We start from the raw sequence: 13,628 nt of genomic DNA on the forward strand, positions 1-13,628 counted from the left end.
CATCTTCCTAACATCTCACTTGTATCTAATGTACACTAAAACACGTACAAGTCACCTTATAGTCCTTGTGAGATGTGAGATTTTGGTTTTGCCCTAATCTAGGGATCATGCATATCTATCTAGGCATTCTAGAGATATTAGACATCCACCTAGGATGTCACTTGTCAATAATTGTTGTTAAATGCCATTCGTCCTTAATTACAAGGAATTAAACTTAATGCATGATTATGTTATGGCATACATCAAAATAAAATAATTTTCAAAAGAAAATATCCTATTACTACATGATGTATGAATGTCATGACATGGTATTTTTGGATTTTTCATAATAAAACAATGAATTCAAAAATAGACATGATGTCATGGCATATGATGGGCAAACAATCATGGCAAGGTTTAGCATAAATAAAATATACCTAGATTACCTATCTAAATATCCTTAATCACTTAGCTAAACTCAAAATATACCACTTGTTTTAACTTAAAACGATACCACTTGTTTTAATTTAAAACATTAAACCTAGATTGCCCTAAATGCTTCAAAGAAATGTCAAAACCTAAATTGACATTTCTTATTTCTCTTGATTTGTTTATGCCACTTAAAAATTAAACATATCCTCAAATGTTGGCATATTTCATTTTTCCACAAGAGTAGCACTAAGAAAATACCAAAGTCCCAACTTGGTATTTCTTATATTTTTCTAATTTGTGCCATTTTAAGATAAAATCAATTTTTCCACCAATAGACACATGTTACTCTTTCAAGGAGTAAATAATAGTTCCATTTCATTTTCAAAGGTTAACAAAAACCTTGAAAATGCTCCTTGAGTGTCAATTTCCTCAAAGTTGGGTTAACTACCCTTCTAATCGGAGTTGACACTCTCTAACCCATCTATAGGGTAGAGAAGATGCTCCTAGGAACCCAACATCTATTGGTGCTCCTTGGATGCTCTAGGTATTCACTAGGGATAACTTCCCTAGATACCTTCCTAGTGACCTTGTTTGGCTTCTTGGAAGCCTTGGTCACACTTTCTAGGTCAACTCTAGGGATAGCCTCCCTTGTGACCTTGTTTGTGACTTTCTTAGACTTCTTAGAAGCCTTAGTCACATTTATTGCAAAAATACTCTTAGGGATGACTTCCCTAGTATTTTTGGCTTGACCACTAGACCTAGGGTTTGTTCCATAACTATATGGAACTCTATGGTAAGAGGGCACATCCTTCTTAGCCTTTGGTTTGTATCCCAAACCTCTATGGCCATTGGATGACTTTTGTACCCCTAAACCTAGGTTATGCTCATTTTGCCCTAATAGGATATTTTCCATCCTTTTTAGGGTCTTTTCCATTTTATCAAGTCTTGACCTCAAGACTTGATTTTCCATCACTAAGTCCTTAGTTTTTGGTTTTCCATTAAGTTCATGAGCATTTTTGTTTCTAGGCTCGTAGCTACAATCCTTAGAGTTCTTGCCTAGACTTTTACCTACATTCCTAGCCCTAGGTGTAGTAGTTTTAGCATGAAAAGCTATATGTTTTTCTTTAACGCTATCATGCTTTCTATTTTCATGGTAAATAGCATTAAAATGATATAAGTTAGAACTATCATGCTTTTTACCATAATGTAAAGGGGTAGGCTCAATAAATGTTACCTTCCTCTTTACCTTGGAGGCTCCCCCTTGACTAATGCCTCCTTGAGCCTTGACCATCTTCTTCCCCTTGGGGCATTGACTTCGGTAATGCCCTTTTTGGTTGCAAGAAAAGCACACAATGTGCTCCTTGCTCCTTTTTGTTCCGGGGATGGTCTCCTTGGGCTTCTCCTTGCCCTTTTGTGCCACTTGGCCCTTCTTCTTGGCCAAGTTGGGACACTTGCTCTTGTAGTGCCCATGTTCCCTACATTCAAAGCATATAATATGATTTTTATTATTAATTGAAATATTTATACCTTTGCTTGTAGGGATGACATCTTTTTCTTTGGATCCGGAGGTAGAAGCTTCCTATAGATCGGACCTTGATTCTCCTCCATTTGATTTTTCTTGACTTGTGGAGGTAGAGGCTTCTTCCTCCTCTTCTTCTCTCGACCCGGATGTAGAAGCTTCTCCTTCTTCTTGATCCGGCGTCACCAAGGATTGCTCCCCCTCAATCCTAGAGGTGGAGGCTTCATCATCTTGAATATGAAACAAGGAGTATGCTCCCTCCTTGTTCCATTTGTTGCATTCCCTTGAGGATGAAACTTCTTGGATTTCCTCTTCTTCGAAGGTTGAGCATCTCTCAACCTCGGAGTCCTCCTCTTGGTCTTGCTCCAAAGAGTCACCCTCTCTGGATTCTTCTTGCTCTTATACAGTGGAGGGGATCTCTTCATGAAGCTTGGCCAATTTGCTCCATAGTTCCTTTGCATCTTCAAATTCTCCAATTTTGTAAAGGATGGTGCTTGGCAATAAATTGACCAAGAGCTTGGTCACTTTGTCATTGGCCTCGCACCTTTGGACTTGCTCTTGGCTCCACTTGCTCCTCTTGAGAACTTTACCCTTTGAATTTCTTGGAGCCTTGAAGCCTTCCATTAGAGCAAACCATTGCTCTATCTCCATCATAAGAAAATTTTCGATTCTTGATTTCTAAGAATCGAAACTCGTAGAAGTGTATGGTGGAGCCACCCTTGTGTCAAATCCAAGTCCATCTTGGAATTGCATCTTGAAGTTGAGCTTGATAAAGTCTTGAACTTGAAGAATTTGCTCCAACTTCTTCACCCTCTAGCTTTTCTTGTTATGCTTGACCCTTCCGGCGATGATTCCGGTGAAGAGCGGCCTCGCTCTAATACCACTTGTTATGACCAAAAGTAGCTAGAGGGGGGGGTGAATAGCTCGTCTCTTTCGCTCGGTGGTCGGCGTTGCTTGTTCCTTCAAAGATGTGCAGCGGAAATACAAAGAAACACTCACACAACGCTAACACGGTTGGTTTACTTGGTATCCACCTCACAAGAGGTGACTAATCCAAGGATCCACACCAACGCACACACCCTCCACTATGAATAACACTCCTTTATGGTAACTACCAAAGGCGGAGAAGCCCTACAACACTCTCAATACAAGAAGAAGAAAGGGAAATACAAGATAAGCAAAAGCTTACAAGATGTGCAATAAAAACCCTAACCCTAACTTCTTCCTCTTGCAATAGATCCGCCTCTTGACTTGAAAAACCTCCAAGAATCTTCAAGAACTGGCGATCTGGAGCTTGGAGAGAGCTATGGATGTGATGGAGAGTATCTGGAGTGAATCGGTGAAGAAGTGCCGAAGGAAATGAACGCCTGCGGCTTAAATCGACGCTAACGGTCAAATCCCGATCGATTGGAATGCTCCCAATCGATCGGGGAGGCTTTGGATCGATCCACGGATCGATCCAGAGCGCCTCTGTGCTCTGGAAAAACTTCTGGATCGATCCAGCGCTTATCGCGCGAAGCAGCAGCATCCCAATCGATCCACTTATCGATTGGGACCTCTGGATCGATCCACCGATCGATCCAGAGGGGTTCTGTTCGCGGGGACTCACCGGATCGATCCACTGATCGATCCAGATCTGCTAGATCGATCCACGGATCAATCCAAACCTGCTGGATCAATCCAAACCTGCTGGATCAATCGGCTGATCAATCCAGATCTTGGTTTTTGCCCAAAACCAAGCCCAAAGCCCCCTAAACCAACATCTAGTCAACCATGACTTGTTGGTACATAAGACCTAGCATCCGGTCACCCTTGACCAGCTAGGACTCTCTCACCAAGTGTCTGGTCAATCCCTTTGACCCACTTGGACTTTTCTCTTCTTACCAAGTATCCGGTCACTCCCTAAGACCTACTTGGACTTTTCTTCCTCGTGCCAAGTATCCGGTCAATCCCTTTGACCTACTTGGACTCTCACCAGATGTCTGGTCAACCTTGACCCATCTGGATTTCTCTTGCCTGGCTTCACTCACCAGGACTTTCCCAATTGCCTAGCTTCACTCACTAGGTCTTTCACCTGGCTTCACTCACCAGGATTTTTCTCCTGCCTAGCTTCACTCACTAGGTCTTTCACCTGGCTTCACTCACCAGGATTTTCCTCCTGCCTAACATCTTAGTTAGGACTTCCCAGTCAAGTATCCGGTCATCCTTGACCTACTTGACTCTTCTTCAATCAACCTTGCATTGTCAAACATCGAAATCCAAACCAAGACTCAAGCTTGGTCAACCAGGTCAACCTTGACCTGAGGAATGTTGCACCAACATGATAATCACATAAAAAAGTATATGACACTTATATAACGATCCACGATAATTTCTCAAGGCGGGTCATTCAGTATACATTCTCCAATGCATACCCATGTGTCAACTTGATATCTAATATCCATGACTTGTGAGATTAAGTCATCGAGTTGGCCTACATGCTAGTCCCATCGCATTAACATTGTCCCTGAATGTTAATACTTGACTAGGAATAATTAAGGGTAGTGTTCTCTATATCATCTCATTATCAATTCAACCAATCAATTGATATAGATAAGAACCTTCTACTCAAGGATGCTATTATACTCAGTTATTGGGCACCAATACAAGTAAGTATAATAACCATAAAGAAATGTCTTTATAAATATATATATAGGAATATGATACATCGAGTCCATACAACAATCATCACATGATCGGCTCTAGGGCTCTCACTAACATGAAGTCAGACAGATGGGAAGTCCTAGTGAATGAAGCTAGGCAAATGGAAAGACCTGGTGAGTGAAGTCATGCATGTGGAAATCCAGGTGGGTCAAAGTTGACTGGACATCTGGTGTTTGGAAGTCCAAGTAGATCAAAGGATTGATCGGATACTTGGCAAGAGGAAATCTAGATGGGTCAAGGGTGACCGGACATTTGGTGGAAGGAAGTCCAAGTGGGTCATGGAGGACCAGACACTTGGCATGAGATGGCAAGTTCAACTGAGTTGAGGTTGACCGGACACTTAGTGCGAGGAGAAAAAGTCCAAATGGGTTAAAAGTTGATCGAACACTTAGCGGTCGTAAGTCCAATAGGGAGTTAGTATGGAACTAGGAAGTTCAGACATAGTAAACTTCCGAAGGCTATAACTTTTGATTTGGATATCAGAATGAGGTAATCTCGGATGAGAAATAAAGCTCATTTCAAGCTCTACACAATTTTCTTCTTGCCAATCGATTGTCCAATCAATTGGGGGGTTCAATTGATTAGCCAATCGATTGCTTGACGTGATTTTATGCAAAAATGGTCTGAATCGATTGGATAATTGATCAAAACTTCCCGAATTGATTGGCCAATCGATTAGGAGAGTTTCTGAGCGAACAGTGAGCTTTTGAATTGATCAGTTGATCAATTGGAATCTCCAATCGATCAGGCGGTCGATTGGGGCGCTAGAAATCGCAGGATAAGCCTTGAATCGATCAGGCAATCAATTCAGGTGATTTCCAGAGAGAACAGAGGTGCTTTGAATCGATTAACTGATCGATTCAAAGCCTCCCCAATCGATTGAGAGCAATTCAATCGATTGGGATTCGATCGTTGTGTAAGTTATAGCCGTTGGCGAACGATTCCCTCGACACTTCTTCGGTTTTCTTCTACACACGACTTTAGTGAGCTCCACAGTGATTTTTCCACTCTCACAGCCAGATCTTGAAAGTTCTTGGAGACAAGTGTAGGTACACTTCCAAGGTTCAAGAGGCAACAACAAGCAACAAGTAAGCAAGAAGAAGGAGTTTTTATTTGCATCTTTTGTATTTTCTTATTGCGTGAGTTGTATTTGTTGTATGGGTTTGTACAAGGCTTCTCCACCTTCGGTAGTTACCGTAAAGGAGTATTTTTATTAGTGGAGAGTGCTCATGTGTGTGGATCCTTGGATTAGTCACCTCGTCTTGAGGTGGATACCAAGTAAATTCTTTGTGTTAGCGTTGTAACTTTGTTTCTTGTATTTTCTGCTGCATATCATCACCAAGAAGCAAGCTACAAGCGTGCGACGAGCTATTCACCCCCTCTAGCTACAAATCGACCCTAACAAGTGGTATCAGAGCGAGGTCGCTTTTCGCCGGAATCATCACCGGAAGGGGCAACAAGGCTAGAGGGTGATGAAGTTAGAGCAAAATTCTTCAAGTCAAAGATTTCATCAAACTCAACTTCAAATGGAATTTGGAGATGGATTCGGATTCGATACGAGGGTGCCTCCACCATTTGTATCCACAAGCTTCGATTCTTGAAAAATAAGAATCGAAAATTTCTTGATGATGGAGATAAAGCAATGGTTTTCTCTAATGGAAGGTTTCCAAGCTCCAACAAATAGCAAAGAAAAAATTCTCAAGAAGAGCAAGTGGATCCAAGAGCAAGTCCAAACGTGCGAGGCGAATGACAAGGTAACCAAATTATTGGTTAGTTTATTGTCTAGTACAATTCTATACAAAATTGGAGAATTTGAAGATGCAAAAGAATTATAGAGCAAATTGGCCAAGCTTCATGAAGAACCCTCCACTACACCAAATCAAGAGAAATCTAAAGAGGGCAACTCATTGGAGCAAGACCAAAAGAACGAGGACACCGAGGTTGAGAGATACTTAACATCGGAAGAAGAAGAAACTTCATCCTCAACGGAGTGCAATGAGAAGGGCAAGGAGGGAGCATATTTCTTGTTTCATGTACAAGAGGATGAAGAAGAAGAAGAAGCCTCCATCTCCGGATCAAGAAGGGATGAAGATGAAGAAGCTTCCACCTCCAAAATTCAAGTCAAATCAATTGGAGGATCATCATTGTCGGGTCAAGAGGAAGCCTCTACATCCGGATCAAAAAGAGAAGATGTCACTCCTACAAGCAAAGGTATAACAATTTCAATTAATAATAAAAATCATATCATTTGCTTTGAGTGTAGGGAAAACGGTCATTATAAGAGTAAGTGCCCTAAATTGGTCAAGAAGAAGGGCCAAGTGGCACCAAAGGGAAAGGAGAATCCTAAAGAGACCGCCCCTACAACTAAGAAGAGCAAGGAGCACATTGTGTGCTTCTTGTGTAATCAAAAAGGATATTATCGGAGCCAATGTCCAAAGGGGAAGAAAACAGTCAAAGCTAAAGGAGGAAGCACAAGTCAAGGGGGAGCTTCTAAGGTAAAATTCAAGGTATCATTTATTGAGCCTACCCCTTTAAATAATGGTAAAAAACATGCTAGCTCTAATTTATTTCATTTTAATGCTATTTATCATGAAAATAGGAAGCATGATAAACTTAAGAAAAACTATGTAGCCTATCATGCTAAAACCACCCCTAGGGTTAGGAAGGTAGATAAAAACTTGGGCAAAAACACTAAGGATAATAGATACAAGCCCAAAAATAAAAAAAGCTCAAGAATTTAATTAAAAACCAAAATCTAGGTATTTATAGAAAGAAAATTAAGTCTTGAGGTCAAGACTTGATAAAATAGAAAAGACCCTAAAAAGGATGGAAAATATCCTAAAAGGGCAAAATCAGCATAAACTAGGTCTAGGAAAACAACAAGGATCATCCAATGGTCATAGGGGTTTGGGATACAAACCTAAAACCAAGAAGATTGTGTCTTCTTATCATAGGGTTCCATATAGCTATGGAACCAACCGTAGGTCTAGCGGTCAAGTCAAGGATATAAGGAAAGTTATCCCTAAGAGTATCTTTGCAACGACAAAAGTGACTAAGACTTCTAAGAAGTCTAACAAAGTCACTAAGAATGTCACAAGGGAAGTTATCCCTAGAGTTGACCTAGAGAAGGTGACCAAGGCTTCTAAGAAGCATAACAAGGTCACTAGGAAGATATCTAGGGAAGTTATCCCTAGTGAGTACCTAGAGCATCCAAGGAGCACCAATAGATTTTGGGTTCCTAGGAGCATTTTCTCTATCCCTTAGATGGGTTAGAGAGTGTCAACTCAAATTGGAAGGATAGTTAATCCAACCTTGATGAAGTTGACACTCGGAGAGCATTTTCAAGGTTTTTATTAACCTTTGAAAATGAAATGGATTATTTGCTTACTCTTTGGAAGAGTAAAATGTGCCAAGCTTTGAGGAATTAAATTTAATTTTAATTGGCACAAATAAGAAGAGCACAAGAAATGCCAAGTTGGGATTTTGACATTTTTTTTAAGGAATTAAGGGCAAATTTAAGCTTTAATTTAAGTGTTTACTCTTTGCAAGAGTAAAATGTGCCAATTAAAATTTTAAATTGGCACAATTATGCTTAATTTTAAATTGGTGCAATTAATCAAGTACAAAAGAAATGTCAAGTTGGGGTTTTAACATTTTCTTAAAAAGATGTGGGCAATCTAGGAGTTAATTTTAAGTTAACTAAGATTTAAGGATACTTAGATAGGTAATCTAGGTATATTTTATTTAAGCTAATTTGCCATGATTGTTTACCCATTATAAGACATGACATCATATTTTTCATTCATGCTTTATTATGAAAAACAAAAAAATACCATGTCATGTCATGTCATGTCATACATACATCATGTAGTTATAGCAAATTTTCTTTTAAAAATTATTTATTTTGATGTATGCCATAAATCATCATACATTAATTTAATTTTCTTACAATTAAGGATAATGACATTTACTAACAAGTAACATCCTAGGTGGATGTTCAAAATCTTAAAATACCTAGGTAGATATGCATGATCCCTAGTTTAGGGCAAAACCAAACTTTACATCTCACAAAGAACTATAAGGTGACTTGTATGTGTTTTAGTACATATTAGATACGAGTGAGATATTAGGATGATGAACGAAACTCAAGATGTTGATTTAGTGCATTATTTTGAGTTTTAGGTTCATCAAAACATATAGCTATGTTTTGATACTTGTTTGCTTGATCTTTAAGTTGATCAATTTATACCCATGCAGTCTTGTCTTTGTTATTCGTCTCATGTATTGTATGCACATATATGGTGTGTACAATAGGATAATGCTTATATTTTGTTAAGTATATATTATGTAGTGTACACACATGTACGGTGTGTATAATAGGATGCATGTCATATCTGTTTATATTTTGTAGTTGTCCACATGTGTGTGGCGTGTACTGATGATAGTTATCATAATAGATATGATTATGTACCATTGTATAGAGTTCATATACTCTTCTTGATGTGGTTGGTTACAATGTAGGTGACATTATACTGGTTATTTCCTGATGACTATGTCTCTCCTACAATGTTAAGAGAGTTGACAGTGACTAGTATATCCTGTTAACCATGTCTCCTACGAGTGGTTGACATCCATATCTCCCCTACGATGTTGAGAGAGTTGACAGTGATAGAATATCCCGTCAACTATGTCTCCTCAAAGTGGTTGATGTCCATGTCTCCTCTACAATGTTGAGAGAGTTGGCAGTGACCAGTATATCTTGTCGGCCATGTCTCCTACGAAGGGTTGTGTGAGTCATCAGTGATTGTGATATGTTTGCTGTATTGTTATCATTAGGTTGTATACCCTGAGCTTCCCATGAGTATCCGTGGTATAGCATTCTTTCGCAGCCCATAGCTAGATAACTACATCTTAACATTTCAGATGTTAAGATGTAGTTATCTTAACATTACTCTACCCAAGGGTATTCGTGGTAGAGTAATCTTCTGCAGTCCATAGCTAGATAGCTAGATATTTTGGTTATTTATTTTCGTGTAGTGGAGCATTGCTCCCATATATGATGATATTTCTTGTGGTGGAGCATTAGTCCCACATATAATTATATTCCTTGTGGTGGAGTGTTGCTTCCATATATGATGATCTATTATGTTACTTGCATTGGTACATGCTTATAATATGTAATACACATGTTGATCATAACTTGGCACTACTCATGGTATTATTTGCAGCTGAGTAGGTTGCTTATGTAGTAGATGCATATTTATGTTATCTTCATATGATGCGTATTTAGTATTTACCTTTGAGATAGTATACCTCTCCTTATGTTTAGATCATGCACTATCTTCTATTATCGCATAGTCATTTGGACTCACTATCCTATTATACTTTATTTTCCTCAGGTAGCAGGTAGATGATATGGAGTTGCTTGGAGAATCCTGACTGTGAGTCTCACGTCATATTTGAGGTGGTTTTCCATGTCCTTCTGCTTTATCGGCATTTTGGATTTGGTTATGTAATAATTTGACTTGGTTATGGATTTTAGCTTTGTGACTACCTTTATTCAGTTATATGATTTGTTGTGTTAAGTCGGGTCAGCTCGTAGTCATTTATGTTTTATATGTTGTGTGGGGATTGTGTAAATTCCTCTATACTATTGTTGTTATGTTTTATATTTTATGTTGTGTATGTATGTCTATGTGGTGGACTCATATCATGATATATTATACATTGTCACTAGGGGATACCGTTCATTTTATCGGATAAGTATACCTTCAGAGCATGACCAGTTTAGTTTGTTTTTATTATTATGTTTGTGATTTGTTTAGATTGTGTTTCTTTTAGATTATTGTGTTTGTTTCTATTATGGATATTTATATACTTTCTATTAATTTGTTTCCATAATTTTATATATTTGTTTGTATGGAAGTTAGTTTATTTGTATTTGTGATATTATGGATGTTTGTTTATATGTATGGATGGTTAGGATGTATGAAATGTGATTGTATATATGGATTGTAAAATATGATATTTGTATGAAATGTCATCGTATGTGATGATTTTATATAAATATGGAAATTATAAATAGGGTAGAGCCTAAATATAAATTGTTTCTTGTCAATTTTTTTATTATCAATGGAATACCGACAAAAATACTATTTTGTTGGTAAACTCAGTCGCGTATCGTCACTGGTGTCGATATTTGCCAATGAAATATAGTATTTCCGTTGATAAACATTGACGGAAATAATGTTTCTGTCAGTAACCTCTGATGGAATTTTCATTCCATCAAAAATTATCAAAAGGGTTTATCTATAGAAACAGTGTTTACATCAATGTTCACCAAACAGGTTTACCAACGAAACATATATTTCCATTGGTGTTTACCGACGGAAACATATATTCCGTTGATTAACCAGTCACTAATGGAATATATATTTCGTAGGTGATTTTACCGGCAAAAGTTTAATTTCCGTCAAAAATTTTTGCTACGAAATTTAGACTACGTCAGTAAATCCATTTTTGACAAATTATCTCCCGACAAACATTTTTTCATTATAATTCAGTCGCTAAATGAATATACCGATAGAATTAAGATGAAAGTTTCTGTCGGTAATCATAATTTTTTTTTAGTGGTTGTCCATTTCTTTCATTAATTGTATATGAGTTGTGATATTATGAAATCTATTAAAAATTGTCTTTATTTTCCAAAATATCTAGATAAGCCACTCGACATGGCTTTAGAAGAGTTTTGCAAGCACAATCCATGCCGTTAAGCTCTTTCTGACACACTAGCTTGGTAATTTTAATTTAAAATTTATAAATATTAATTATAAAAATAATATTTTTAATCTTACTTAATGTGAGCATTCACACTAGTTGTATCAATAAATGCGTGTTTTGTGGATGTGCCCCGTGAATGTACACCACAATCATACAACTGAGTTAAGTGGATATTCCCGTCCAAAAAAATTTGCTTTACCTTAGATTCCTATGTATCAGCTCGCTGAACTATTGACTGGACCGAAGAAGCCCAGCTGGAACAAGCCTCATGTCGATTTCAAAGTCTGGCCATCCATAAGTGAGCTATTTAGAATCATTGTATGATTGTATCTCCCGTACAAAAGTCTATAAATAAATAAATGAATAAAATCTTATAGATATGCTATCATAATTTATATCTGGACTAAGATTTCTTTTTTAAACATACCAGAGGATGAGGATGAGGATGAGGATGAGGATGCAAATATAAGAGTCGAGGACACAAAGATAAAAATAAAATTTCAATTATATTTTATTTATCATTAAATATCTTATTTATATGTTACTATATAATACATACTCAAAAACAGACTAATTTCACTAACACCTCAATCATTAACCACTAACACCATATTACAACCATTATCCTATTATTTCTCCTCCACTAACATCATATTACAACTATTATCCTATTATTTCTATTCCACTAACTCAATTACTAATTAAAACATGTCAACTCATTAACCCACTAATACATTAATTTTATCAACAATCTGTCCCTTAAATTGATATTCCAAATGTAATAATCAATTTCAAAGGACTCCAACTTTTAAACTCCATGTAGAAACACCAAGTAACTTTCTGAGCTTTTCAAATACAGAAAATTTGAGGGGCTTAGTTAGTATATCAACAATTTGATCCTTGCTTCTATCGTAAACAGGATTAATGATTTCATCATTTGTGAGATTTCTCAAGAAATAATACCTCATATCTATGTGCTTACTTTGACCATGTAACACTGATTTTTAGAAAGTTTTATTGTTGAACTGTTGTTACAATAAATTTGAGTAGGTCCATTCTCTTTGAAATATAATTATGTAAGAATCTTCTTTAGCCAAATAACTTGACAAGTACAAGATGTTGCAGCAACAAACTTATCTTCAGTGGATGATAATGTAACAATTGATTATTTTTTCGAAAACCATGAAATAGCTCTTGTCCTCAATATGAAAATGTACCCAGATGTACTTTTCGATCATCTAGATCTCCTGCATAATCATTATCTGTAAAACTAAATAGATATGACTTTTCTCCCTTTTTGTTAAATAACCCAAACTTTTTAGTACTTTGCAAGTTTCGAAAAATTCTCTTTGCGCCTAAGAGATGTATTTCTATAGTGCAATCCATTTATCTACTAATCATACTTACGACATGCCTAATAACATGTCTTGTCAGTGTCAAATACATTAAACTCCCCACTATCTATTTGTAAAGCTTAACATCAACCTTCTTTCCTCCAATATCTTTATGTAACTTTGCTCCAAACTTAGATGAAGTATTTATAGGATTGCAATCTTTCATCTGAAATCTGTCTAGAATTTCTTGCACATTTCTTTGAGAAATAAAAATTCCAACAGAAGCTTGCATCATTTCAATACCAAGGAAATAATGCATCATATCAAGATCAGATATTTTGAATTATTTCATCATAGTTTTTTTAAAATTTTCAAGTATAGATGTACTATTTCTAGTGTAGATTAAGTCATCTACATATAAACAAATTATCAGTATTTTTCCTCAATCAATCTTAATAAAAAGAGTATGTTCATAAAAGTATTTTTGAAAACCTTCCTTCAAAAAATAAGTTTATATACGATTATCCCAAGTCCGTGGAGCTTTTTTTAATCCATAGAGAGTTTTCCTTAATATATAAATTTTATACTCATATCCAATTTTACATAACCCAGAGATTAATCGATAAATACCTCTTCTTTCAAATCTCCATGGAAGATTGCTGATTTTACATCCAATTGAAAGATAGACCATGAATTTTATGCCGCCATCGCTACCACCACTCTAATTGTATCATGCCTTGCTACAGGATTAAAAATTTCTTTATAATCAACACCAAACTCTTGCTTATAGCCCTTTGCCACCAAGTGTACTTTGTACTTGTCAATCTAACCATATTTGTTTAGTTTTGTCTTGTAAATCCACTTTACACCAATTGTCTTTT

The sequence above is a fragment of the Zingiber officinale genome, chromosome 4B (assembly GCF_018446385.1).
Source record: "Zingiber officinale cultivar Zhangliang chromosome 4B, Zo_v1.1, whole genome shotgun sequence".
NCBI classification, from domain to species: domain Eukaryota; kingdom Viridiplantae; phylum Streptophyta; class Magnoliopsida; order Zingiberales; family Zingiberaceae; genus Zingiber; species Zingiber officinale.